The following is a 13,585-nucleotide window of genomic DNA, read 5'->3' as shown; positions in this document are numbered from 1 at the left end:
CAACCAATTCATTCTCAAAACTTCTCTATTTATTTGTAACTAGTCTTAGGGTACACGCTTTGCGCGTATTTCCTATATCAATAAATATACCGTCTTAAAGAATTAAAATAAGTAGCATTAAATAAAGTATTTGAGATACAAAAAAAGCGAGTTTCTAAACTTGATAGAATGTTAATTTCACTTTAGCTAGTTCAATAAAAGAAGAAATTATGCATCATAGAAGTCCTTAGAATTATGTGGAATATCTTGTAAAAATTAATATTATTTTATATCTAATATCAAAAACAAAAAAGTAACACAAACTTACTTACAACAATCGATCAAAGATTTGTCAAATAGCACAAACTTAAAAATATTATCTCTTGGTCTTCTTGAGATTCAGGAATGAAAGATTTCCCCTATAGCTCTAAGAAAAAAGGTACATGTGAATAGAGTCTAAGAATGATTAATATTTTACAACAAACAACTAAATATATTAAAAAGATATAGGGAGTTCAATTTGTAAGAATATTTACAAAAAAATACTAATAATAATTAATGAAAAATTATATAGAATATAATTTTTCTTTTATTGTTTCATCTTTATTGTTTCAAGTTTGCATTTTTACCGATTTGACACTTAATATTTCACAATAACCGATCTTACTCTATTTTTTATTCTTTCACCGTTAATGCATGTCACGACTCGAAATTTTCACCTTCGGACCGTGATGGCGCCTAACATTTCACTTGTTAGGCAAGCTAACGTTAGAATAATATTATCTATTTTAAAATAATTTTTAAATTTATTAATAACAAAGAAATAAATGCGAAAGTAAAGTCTGAAATGTAGTGAATAATCCATAAAAATAACAACGATGTCTAAATACCATCCTAGAATTGGTATCACAAGTGCACGAGCTTCTAGAATAATACAAATAAAGGTCTGAATAAAATAAAACTGTCTGAAAACAAACACACAGCTAAAGTAAAGTAGATAGGGACTTTAGAACTGCGAACGCCGTGCAGTTATACCTCAAGTCTCCTCTGAGTAGCTGAAATCCGAGCAAGTCTATGGTACGCCGCTGAGACCAACTCCGAAATCTGCACAAGAAGTGCAGAGTGTAGTATCAGTACAACCGACCCCATGTACTGGTAAGTGCTGAGCCTATCCTCGACGAAGTAGTAACGAGGCTAAGACGGTTCACTTACATTAACATGTACGCAATATTAGTAACAACAACAAATAATAGAAATAAATCAGGTAACTCGTTTATAATAATTGAAGCCAACTCAGCAGTCATAATCCATTATTATTTCAACCAATTTCCGTTATAGCGTGCAAACCGCTTCCACAATATATTCATTTTCAAACCTCTCATATAATTATTTTTAATCAAGTATATATTTACTTTTAAATAAGTCTATTGCGACGTGCAATCCGATCCCCCGAATATTGACTTTTAATAAGTTTGTTGCGGCGTGCAACCCGATCCTCCAATATGGACTTTTTAATAAGTCTGTTGCAATCCTCCAATATGGACTTTTTAATAAGTCTGTTGCGGCGTGAAACCCGATCCCCCAATATATTTATTTTGATCAATTCTGTTACGGCGTGCAACCCGCTTCTCCAATATATACATTTACCAATTCAATGCTGTTGCGGCGTGCAACCAGCTCCTCCAATATATTCATTTACCAATTCTTATAGAAGAAATTTCCCCAATATATGCAACAATTAATATAAAATTATAAGACAACAAGCATACAATAATTATGATTTAATTATGAAACAAACAATGACAAATAACAAGTTATTATGGAAATCAGGGAGAAAATAGGCAGTTTAATATTTAATATGCTAAATGTCAAATAACAATTAAGACACATAATTCAAATAGAATGTAACAATTAATGCAGGAATTCAAGAATTAATATTTGACAAAGAATATGAGAGAAATAATTATTATAACAATTAATTCATGATTTAAAACAATCTATGATTTTTCAAGGAAGTAGGCAAACAATTAATTTGACGACGTATAGACACTCGTCACCTCGCCTATACGTCGCTCACATGCATTTCACATACCAAATAATTTAAGGTTCTATTCCCTCAAGTAAAGGTTAACCACGACACTTACCTCGCTTTGCAAATTCTAATCAATTACTCGACCACAACTTTTTCTTTTAAATTTGTATCCAAAAGTTTCAAATCTATTCACAAATAATTCGATATACTTAATACGAATCATAGGAATTAATTCCATATGAATTTACTAATTTTCCCGAAAAAATCCAAAATTTATTTAAATATTCGACAGTAGGACCCACGTCTCAAATCCCGGAAAAACTCACAAAATTCGAACATACGTTTCGCGACGAGTTGAACCATACAAAAATTATCCAATTCCGATATCAAATGGACATTCAAATATTAAATTTTCGTTTTTGGAAGATTTTATAAAATCTGATTTTTCTTCCCTAAATTCACGGATTCATGATGTAAATGAGTATGGAATCATGAAATATACTCAATATAGGATAAGAAACACTTACCCCAAGAATCATACTCTTAATCACCCATCATTATCCAAACTCGAAATTGAAGATTAGGGTTAGAACCTTACCTCTTTGATGAAGAACTTGAGGGATTTCTTGTTGGATTTCAAAGCTTGAACAAGATTTTTTGATGAACAAAGCACTTGAGCTTCTTCCTCTCTCTAAAGTACTCACACTTCTCTCTAAAATCATCAGGTAATTGCCCAAAAATAAGTCCCAAAGCATATTTATCAAAATGGGGTCGAGTTATGAAAATAGGTAAATGGACCCTCCGAACTCAGGTATGCGGTCGCACAATGGGTATGCGGGTCGCACAATGGACCGCAAAATCGATGCCGAAAACTGAGCTGTGCTGGACAGGTCTGCGACCCATTTTGCGGTCGTACAATATGTTTTGCAATTTGCCGCATAATCGCATTTGTCCAGCTTTTGGTAATTTGGTCATAACTTCTTGTAGGAATGTCCAAATGACGAACGGTTTGAAGCGTTAGAAACTAAACTCAAATATATTTCATTTGATAAGTAATACACCACATAAAACTTCGTATCATGAGAGTTATGCTCATTTGAAATTAGGTATTATGCGAACTCACTTGAAATTTTAGTCTTATGAAATTTCCAACTTCTACATTCGATGCCGAAACCTATTGAATCAAGTCCGATTGACCTCAAATTTTGCACACAAGTCATAAATGATATAACGGAGCTATAAAAATTTTTAGAACTGGATTCCGATTCTGATATCAAAAAGTCAACCCCGTGGTCAAACTTGGAAGTCTTTAGCCTTTAAATTACTAGTTTCCGTTAAATGGTCATAACTTGAGCTAGGGACCTCCAAATTAAATTGCGGGCAAACTTTCAAGTCCCAAATCATGATACGGACCTACCGGAACTGTCAAAATACTGATCCGGGTCCGGTTTCTCAAAATGTTGACCAAAGTCAACTCAGTTGAGTTTTAAGGCTCTAATTCACATTTTAATCTATTTTTCACATTAAAACTTTTCGAAAAATTTTACGAACTGCGTACGCAAGTCGAGGAGTGACAAATAGTACTTTTTGAGATCTTAGAATATATAATTAATTATTAGATTTAAAGATGACATTTTGGGTCATCACAATGCACTTCTTATGGAACAAATATATGAATGCTAGGATTTTTTTCATTTGAAAAATACTTTTACTTATATGATAATTTTGGGGACAAAAAATTGAATCGCATTCTTTTGCAACTTTAATTATTTATTTTACATATTAAAGAAAATAGTTTTTTCATTAATTTAAAACTTAATATTAACTCATCCCAAGTTTTAATATTTAGCTATAATTACAACTTGGGATAAATTCGAAAAATTTCCTTCGACATTCTCTTTATAACATAAACTTCTATTGCGGTTTGAGAATTACACTCACATCTCTTATTTTATTTTTTATAGCAAAATAAATTTCACATGATAAAATCTAATAACATCTATGTAATATTCCAAATTGTCCTTCAATGGCATTAGATATTAAACACTAAATTTAGTAATACAAAATTCTTTAAATTAGTACAAAATAAAAGTATTTGCACTTCCAAAATGATAAAGCTGGGATTAGAAATCTTTTATCTCAAGCTCGAATTTAAGCTATTCCATGTTTCATGTTGCATATTTATTTAGCTGAACTGAATATTGATCTTTAGAAATGAGATAAGTTAACCTTCTTTCTATTCAATTATATCTTTCAATTTATTTATTAATATTATAAAATTGTGAATGTATGATGAAAATATAAACCCCTGATTTTACTGTGCTAATGTATATTAAGAATCTAAATCACTGAAATATGTCATATTATAAAATACATTAGAAGGAAAATAGCCCCCCAAATATTGTAAGACACTAAATTAAACATTTCAAACTCAATTTTAAATTGAGTCCTACGTTTTACGTACAACATGTAAAAAGAAATACTTAGACAAACTTGTCAAAAAATAAATTGGCTAATATCATTTAAAATTTCATGAGAAAATTCAATTGATGAACAAAAAAAATTACAATTATTGTTCTTTAATTTTTATTAATAATTCGATATTTCTTTTAATTTTTTCAAATACAATGAATATTTTACTTTTGTTTTATATATAACTTATGTTTACCTATTTTTAGTAGTTTTAAAGTAGTGCTAATCTACGGAAAAAAAGGTAGTACAAGTATGAGTACTTAATTTCTAAGTTTTGAATGATAAAAAAATATTATAGTTTACAACAACTTTAATATTAATGGGCTTGAAATAAGGAAAATTATATAAAATAAAATTTAATTGCTTTTGGAATCCTAAATATAAGATTCTCTACATAATTCAGTTATGGAAATTTAATAATCAGAATTATAGTTGATTTCAATGTCCCACATATTAGAAAAGTAATTAAATGACCATTACTACATATTAGAAAAATATTTAAATTACTATTTTATCCAGTGTGAACTCTATTTTTAAAGGGTAAAAAAGGCGAATGACATTTTGCTAACGGTTTTCGTGCTTTTAATATAGTATAGATATAAATATTTCCTCTTCTTCTCTTTTTTTTTTTTTTTTTTTGTGGAAGTCATATTCTTGTAAGTACTTCATCAATTTTTTTGAGTTACAGCCCACTACCAACAATCAAAGAAATACATAAACTTCTTCAATATAAACCAAGAAGATGGCCAAGTCTAAAATATATATTCTGTCTTTTCTCCTTTCATTCATTGCACTAATGACACAATTTGTAGAAGTTGTTACTGAGGGAGAGAAAATTAGTTATGATGCTATGAGAAGTAACCAAATCCCATGCAATAGTAAGATCGGAAACAAGTCCAATTGTCGTCCAACACAACCAGCCAATCCCTATAACCGTGGTTGTAGTCCACTCACTCGTTGCCGAAGCAGCAAGCAGGGCAGTCCGATGCACACAGTGAAAAGAGATGATTTAGACAATCTACCCTAATGTAATTATTAGTGGTTATTTTCATGACTCGAACCCGTGACCAATAGGTCACACGGAGACAACTTTACTGTTGTTCCAAGGTAGGCTCCCCTTAATTAAATCGTTGCCATAGAAAATTTAAAATTTTAACTTGATGGGTTGGACTTTAATAGTTTGTTTAGATAGTTGTTGTCCATTGTTTCATAATGCATGTACTATATTGTATTATGTTATACTTGTATACGGGTAAAACCGTAGGTAAGAAGCGCTCCGACATCTCGGTGGGGCGAGCGAAGAGAGGACATAATTGCGCGTAGTCAAGACCAAAGTCGGGAGCCGCCCGTATCAAAACTCGAGCAAAAAACCTGCCCCCGGAGCCATCGAGGTCATGCCCCAGGAGCCACCAAGGTCATGCCTTCGGAGCCATCGAGATCATGCCCCCGGACCTGATTTGAATAACGTGACCTCGGAAAGCATTGCCAAATAACCGCACACGATCAACAAAGGACTGTGATATCCATGCACAACCGATATCACGGCGTGAACCTCGGCTCGTATCAATGGTAAATCAGTGATTAGCGAGAAGAAATTTTTTTTTTACCTTTTTAAAAATTGTACTTAGGGTAAAATTCCCCTACTATATAAAGGGAAAGCTGACTATTCATTAGGGCATTGTAACACGCAACGAAGGCAATATACATATATTTTTTCTTTGGTTATTATAAGTTCCTATTATTGTTCATAGTTACTCATAGATATTTGGCTCCAAACCGAGGGCAGAATAATCACTTGGCTCATATTCGAGTTCGGACTTAACATTACAACTGGTTTGATTATTTTTTTTTACCTTTAATTCGTTTATCTAACGTTATTGATTATTTGTGTTGGATTAATCCACATATCCTTAAAACCACGTATAAATTCAATTGTTATCCATTTTTAAATGTAAACAGTTTGACGCCCACCGTAGTGCTAAGGATAATAGTGGTAGTTTGATACAAATTTCCATAACACACTATATTTTACACTTGTTCTTTAAGATTTTAATTGCAGATCTACCTAAGGATGTCGAACTCTCAGTCTTCTCACTTCAACGTTGATATTGAGTCTGGCTATCATGGTGAAAACAACAATCTGGCACATAGCAACGAGGTGCCTCTTGCTGATCCCAACAGAGCCCCAGTCGCAAACCCAATCGATGCCAACTCGCATGTGGCCATCGACGCCAACCCGCCGACTGACCTTGAGAGCAACGCTCCCCGACCAATGACTAGGGCTACGCCCGAAGGTAAAGGTGACAAAATTAACTTACGGGTGATATTCAAATTGTTACAAGCTCAACAGACGGCGATAGCTCAGCTACAGAACCAAAGTTGTGCCCCTAACAGAGTTGAGCCCGAACAATCCCGGGAAAACACCCGAAGGAACCAGCAAGTCATGGAGAGACCGGGTGAAGCTGGGCCCGGAACCAACCCCGAAATTATTAAGATGCTTAAGGAACTGACAAAGCGGGTGGAATCGGGGGAAAAGAAAATTGAGGCCAATGACAAAAAGGTGGAGACCTATAACTCCATAGTTGATCAAATCCCAGGAGCGCCCCCGATATTGAAAGGCCTGGACTACAAGAAATTTGTCCAAAAGCCTTTCCCCCCGAGCGCAACACCAAAGCCGATCCCGAAGAAGTTTTGTATGCCCGAAAGTCCAAAATATAATGGAACCACGGATCCAAACGAACACATCACCTCCTACACATGAGCCATCAAAGGGAACGACTTAGAAGATGACGAAATCGAGTCAGTTTTGTTGAAAAACTTCGGAGAAACCCAGTCAAAAGGAGCAATGATATGGTATCACAACTTACCCCTTAATTCTCTTGATTCGTTTGCTATGCTTGCAGATATCTTCGTGAAGGCACACGCCGGGGCCATCAAGGTCAAGACCAGGAAATCAAACATTTTCAAGGTGAAAAAAAGAGATAACGAGATGCTCAGGGAATTCGTGTCGAGGTTTCAAATGGAATGAATGGATCTGCCTCTGGTCACAGACGATTGGGCCATTGAGGTGCTCACCCAAGTGCTCAACCCTCGAATCTCCTTAGCTTCACAGTAATTGAAACAAAATTTGATAGAATACCTGGCGGTAACTTGGGCCGATGTCCATAATAGGTACCAATCAAAAATCAAGGTTGAAGACGATCAACTCGGGGCCCCCTCCGGGTCCGTTTATCCCGTCAGAACTAACGATAGGTCCAAAAGAGTCGTTGATCATGAGCCAAGACCGAACATGGACCAGTATCAACCATACAACGGGGACCGAAGGGGTAACAGATCTGAGCATAAACCTGGAAGAAACGAGAAAAGGGACGATCGAAGCCATAGTAGTCAAGGACTCATAAGAAAAAACGGTTTCGACAAGCCACTCGGGGCCAGGGAGGCACCGAGGTTATCAGAATACAATATCAGTGTCGATGCTGCAAGCATCGTGTCTGCCATCGAGCACATCAAAAATACCAAATGGCCTCAACCATTGCAGTCTGACCCTACTCAGAGAGACCCTAACTTAATGTGTAAGTACCACGACACTCACGTACATAGAACCGAGGACTGTCGACAGTTGAGAGAAGAAGTGGCCATGTTATTCAATAACAGAAATAACTTCAGGAATAGGGACTCCAACAAACAGACCAAACAAGAGGAACCTCAACCTGTCATCAACATGATCATTAGTGGAGTCGACGTCCCCCACGGACCAATGTTAAAGCGCACCAGGGTCTCCATCACAAGGGAAAAGTGAACCCGAGATTATATACCGGAGGGGACCATTTCATTCAACGACGAGGATGCCTAAGGAATCGTGCAACCATATAACGACACACTGGTAATATATGTATTTGTAAATAAATCTCGATTTAAACGTTTGTTGATTGATCCAGGTAGCTCGGCCAATATTATCAAATCGAGGGTCATGGAGCAGTGGGGTCTACAAGACCAAATAGTGCCCGTAGTTCGGGTTTTGAACGGATTCAACATAGCATGCGAAACTACTAAATGGAAGATAACCCTACATGTGAACACCGCAGGGACCATTCAGGGGATATAAGATATAATGCCCTATTCAGAAGGCCATGAATTCACAGCTTGAGGGCGGTGCCCCCGACACTACACCAGGCGCTGAAGTTACCCACACCGGGAGGGACCAAAACGGTTTACAAAGAGCAGCCAGCCGAAAAAGAAATGTTCGCGGATGATGAGGTTATCCCGATGTCTGCACTCTTGGCGTCAAAAAACACGGAGCGGGTTAGGAAAGAAGTAACTAAATAGCAATCACCGATGCCAACCCTGACCGAACCGGAGAAGCAAGAAGCAGTCGAGGATGATGACTACGGGATCCCTTGGTCGTTCATCGCTCCTGATGATTCTGATGCCATAAAATCAATGGTCGAGGAATTGGAGCAAGTCATATTGATCAGACACCTGCCCGATCGAAAGATTTACCTGGGCACGGGGTTAATTCCCGAGCTAAGGAAATAAATCATTGAATTTCTTATAGATAACACAGATTGTTTCACTTGGTCCCGTCTTGAAATGACAGGAATCCCGCCAGAAATTACCACTTATAGGCTGAGCTTGGATCCAGAGTTCCATCCGGTTAAATAGAAGAGGAGGCCTCAGTTCGAAGTCAAGCATGCGTTCATCAAAGACAAGGTATCCAAATTCCTTAAAATATGTTTCATTCGGGAAGTTAAGTACCCAGATTGGTTAACTAACATAGTGGTAGTATCTATGAAGGGGAATAAGTTAAGAATGTGCGTATATTACAAAGACTTGAACATGGCATGCCCCCAGGACTCTTTTCCTTTGCCTAACATTGATCACATAATTGATGCGACGGCCGGTCACGAGATACTCAGTTTTCTGGATGCCTACTCCGGGTACAACCAAATCTGGATGGACTTCGGTGATCAAGAAAAAACTTACTTTATCTCTAAATTCGGCACCTATTGTTATAACGTAATGCCGTTCGGACTAAAAAATGCCGGTGCCACTTATCAACACTTAGTAAACCAGATGTTCGGAGAATAAATAGGAAAATCAATGGAGGTTTATATTGACGACATGCTAGTCACATCCCTGTGAGCTGAGGACCATTTGAAACATTTGCAGGAAACCTTCGACATATTGAGAAGATACAATATGAAGCTCAACCCGGAAAAAATGTGTGTTTGGGGTCGGATCTGGAAAGTTCTTAGGGTTTATGGTATCCAACACGGGGATTGAATTAATCCCGAAAATATCAAAGCCATAGAAGATATCACCGTGGTGGATATTGTTAAGGCCGTACAGAGGCTAACCGAGCGTATAGCCGCACTAGGCCAGTTCATATCGGGGTCCTCAGACAAAAGCCATCGATTCTTCTCACTGTTGAAAAAGAAGAACAACTTCTCCAGGACCCTGGAGTGCCAGCAAGCCTTGGGCGAACTCAAGCAATACCTTTCGAATCCACACCTACTCCATACTCCAAAGATGGATGAACAACTGTAACTTTATTTAGCGGTGTCCGAAGTGGCGGTAAGTAGAGTCCTAGTCCGGGAAGAGGAAGGTATGCAATTTCCTATTTATTATGTTAGTAGTACTCAAGGCGAAGCCGAAACAAGGTATCCTCACTTAGAAAAAATTGGCGCTCGCTTTGCTAAGCGCCTCCAGAAAGTTGAAACCATACTTTCAATGCCACCCTATATGTGTCATAACCTCTTACCCGCTAAGGAACATTATGTACAAACCCAAGCTCTCGGGTCGGTTGGCCAAATGTACTGTCAAAATTAGTGGGTACGATATCGAATATCGACCCCGAACCGCCATCAAATTGCAAATTTTGGCAACGTCGTGGCCGACTTCACGCCGACCTAAGTGCCCGAAGTCGAAAAGGAATTGTTGTTGACCTCGGGGACTTCCTCGGGAACGTAAAGGGGTCTGGACTTGGCATCGTGTTGAAGCCGCCTACGGGAAACATAATCAGGCAGTCTATTCGAACTGTAAAATTGACTAACAACGAGACCAAATATGAGGCCGTGATTGCAGGTCTCGAATTGGACAAAGGTCTTGGGGCTGGGGGTGATCGAAGCTAAATGAGATTCCCTCCTTGTGGTAAGCCAAGTCAATGGAACTTTCGAAGTAAAAGAGGAACAAATATGAAGGTATTTAGACAAATTGCAGGTGGCACCAAATCAATTCAAGTAATGGACCATTCAACATGTACCTCAAGATCAAAATAGCAAGGCTGATGCTCTAGCCAACTTGGGGTCATCGGTTTATGACGACGACTTCAACTCAGGAACGTTCGTGCAACTCATGAAGTCGGTAGTGGAAGAAGGTCACACCGAAATAAATTCATTAAGTTTAACTTGGGATTGGAGAAACAAGCACATAGACTACTTGAAGATTAGGAAGTTACCCTCAGACCTAACGAATCCAGAGCTCTACGCACGAATGCGTCCAGGTTCAGCCTGTCCAAAGGTACTTTATATAGAAGAACACTTGACGGCCCACTCGCCGTATGCTTGGGGCCGGGAGATACTGAATACATCTTGAGAGAAGTTCACGAGGGCACCTGCGGAAACCATTCAGGGGTAGAATATTTAGTTCAGAAGATAATCAGGGCAGGCTACTACTGGATCGATATGGGGAAGGATGCAAAAGACTTCGTACGAAGATGTGATGGTTGTCAGAGACACGCACCGATGATCCATCAACCCAAGGAGTTACTGTACTCGGTATTATACCCATGACCGTACATCTAGTGGGGAATGGACATTGTCGGACCCCTGCCATGGGCACCTGGTAAGGCTCAATTCATATTCTTTATGACTGACTATTTTTCTAAATGGGTCAAAGCTCAAGCGTTCGAGAAAGTCCGAGAAAAATAAGTCATTGATTTTATTTGGGATCACATAATATTCCGGTTCGGGATACCGACCAAGATCGTATGTGATAACGGAAAGCAGTTCATCGGCATCAAGGTAAGGAAGTTTTTCGAAGACCATATGATCAAAAAGATTCTATCCACCCCCTATCAACTAGCGGGAATGGACAAGCAGAATCTACAAACACGACCATACTCGAAAATTTAAAGAAAAGGCTGACCGATTCCAAAGGAAAGTGGAAGGTAATTCTGCCCGAAGTCTTGTGGGATTGTCGTACAACTTCGAAATTCAGCACCGGATCCACCCCGTTTTCATTGGTCTACGGTGCCAAAGCATTAATACCGGTCGAAGTGGGGGAGCCAAGCCTCAGGTTCCGATATGCGACTAAATAATCTAACGGTAAGGCCATGAGTACGAGCCTAGAACTATTGGATGAAAGGCCAGAGGATGCCCTAGTCAGGTTGGCCTCCTAGAAGCAGCGGATATAAAGATATTACAACCGAAGAGCCAACCTTTGACACTTCAAAATCAGGGATTTGAGGCTAAGGAAAGTTACGTTGCATACCCCGAACCTGAACGAGGGATAACTGGGGCCGAATTGGGAAGGACTGTATCGAGTCATCGAAATTACCGGCAAGGGCTCGTATAAGCTCGAAGCAAGAAACGGTGCACAACTACCAAACAACTGGAACGTGACTCACTTAAAGCGATACTATTTCTAAGGAACATTTTCTACCCTTTTTACAATAGTATGAATCAAACTAACGCTTGCAGGCAATAGCCAAGGGGAAGTATGACTATTAGGTCTGAAAGCACGCGTTGCACTCTTTTTCTCTTTAACCAGTTTTGTCCCAAATGGGTTTTCCAACAAAGTTTTTAACAAGACAACAATGGATCGTGCTAACTTATATCTGAAGACCGATTTTAAATCGGAGTCAATGGTCGAATTAACAGTATTCGAGCCCTCTCGAATATCGCCCTCGAATACCGGGGGCCATCACCATCGGGTTGGACTTCTTAGCAAGGAAAGAAGGGAATTTTGTACTTGAACAGCTTAGGCCTAGTGGTTAGGATTTATTATAAGGGACAAACGGTCAAATGAATTGTGCCCGCATAGGCCACCATAGCTATAATATAAGCTTTTACTCTCTTTCGATCATGTAATTTACACACAGAAATGAAAGAAAGTTTCTACCTTGCTATTACATATTTTTGCCTTTTAAAGCATCGAGCCTAAGGGCCATCCTTTATTCGGGGGGTATCGAGCCCAAGGGCTACCCCTACCCAAGCATAAGGGCTACCCCTATTCGGGGACTATCGAGCCCAAAGTCTATCCCCGCTCGGGGACTGTCGTCCAAGATAAGTTCGGGCACCTCGGGCTATCAAATCCCGAAGGCACAAAACCTATTAGGTAGTGCCTAAACCCAAAAGGCTTCAACCATGGTAAAAAAATGGCTTGGAGATGTCCGAAGCCCGTAATCAAAACATAAGGCCTTCAATAAAAATTCAAAACCTGCCAAAAAGGTTACCTCGACAAAAGCATCGTCCAAGAATAATTAAGCATTCTCAAAACCCTTTGGTCGCTTCGAGTTTTCAAAGCTTCGAGTAAATAAAAAATTGCATCGAGGTCGGGCTCTGTTTGGACCCCCGAAAAATAAACGACTTATTACTACATTAGATTCTTTGCTAAGGCATTAAAAATATTTGCAAAAATAGAAACTGTGAAAAGATTCTAAAACAGTTAAAATTGCCAATAGGGGAAAATTTTTATATATTCCAGAATATATTTACATAGGCCCAACGACAACGACCTCAAAATGAAGAAAAGATATGTACACAAAAACTAAAAATCCTGAGGCATTCACGCATGATCTTCACCGGATCCCGATTCGTCAGCGGAACCATCGGGGCCTTCGGATTCTTCGAAGCCCTCATAGCCCTCTTCGCCTTCGGGTTCGGATAATTTCTTGGCCTCAACCTCAAGTCTTTTACATAACACTTTTCTGGGGTAGCTTCTTGATCTCGAGCTCGAGCTGGTTGACCTTGAACCGATACCGAAAGAAGCTCTCACGATGAAGTACTATGGCCTGCAAAAAAGGTGAAAGACGTGAGAAACACCAAAACCTAAGTAAAGTTCAAAGGAACGTAGTGATGCCTTACCCGATTCAGCGCTTGT

The sequence above is a fragment of the Nicotiana tomentosiformis genome, chromosome 4 (assembly GCF_000390325.3).
Source record: "Nicotiana tomentosiformis chromosome 4, ASM39032v3, whole genome shotgun sequence".
Lineage (NCBI taxonomy): Eukaryota > Viridiplantae > Streptophyta > Magnoliopsida > Solanales > Solanaceae > Nicotiana > Nicotiana tomentosiformis.
The sequence above is the reverse complement of the archived record's forward strand: the minus strand, read 5'-3'. Positions refer to the sequence as shown.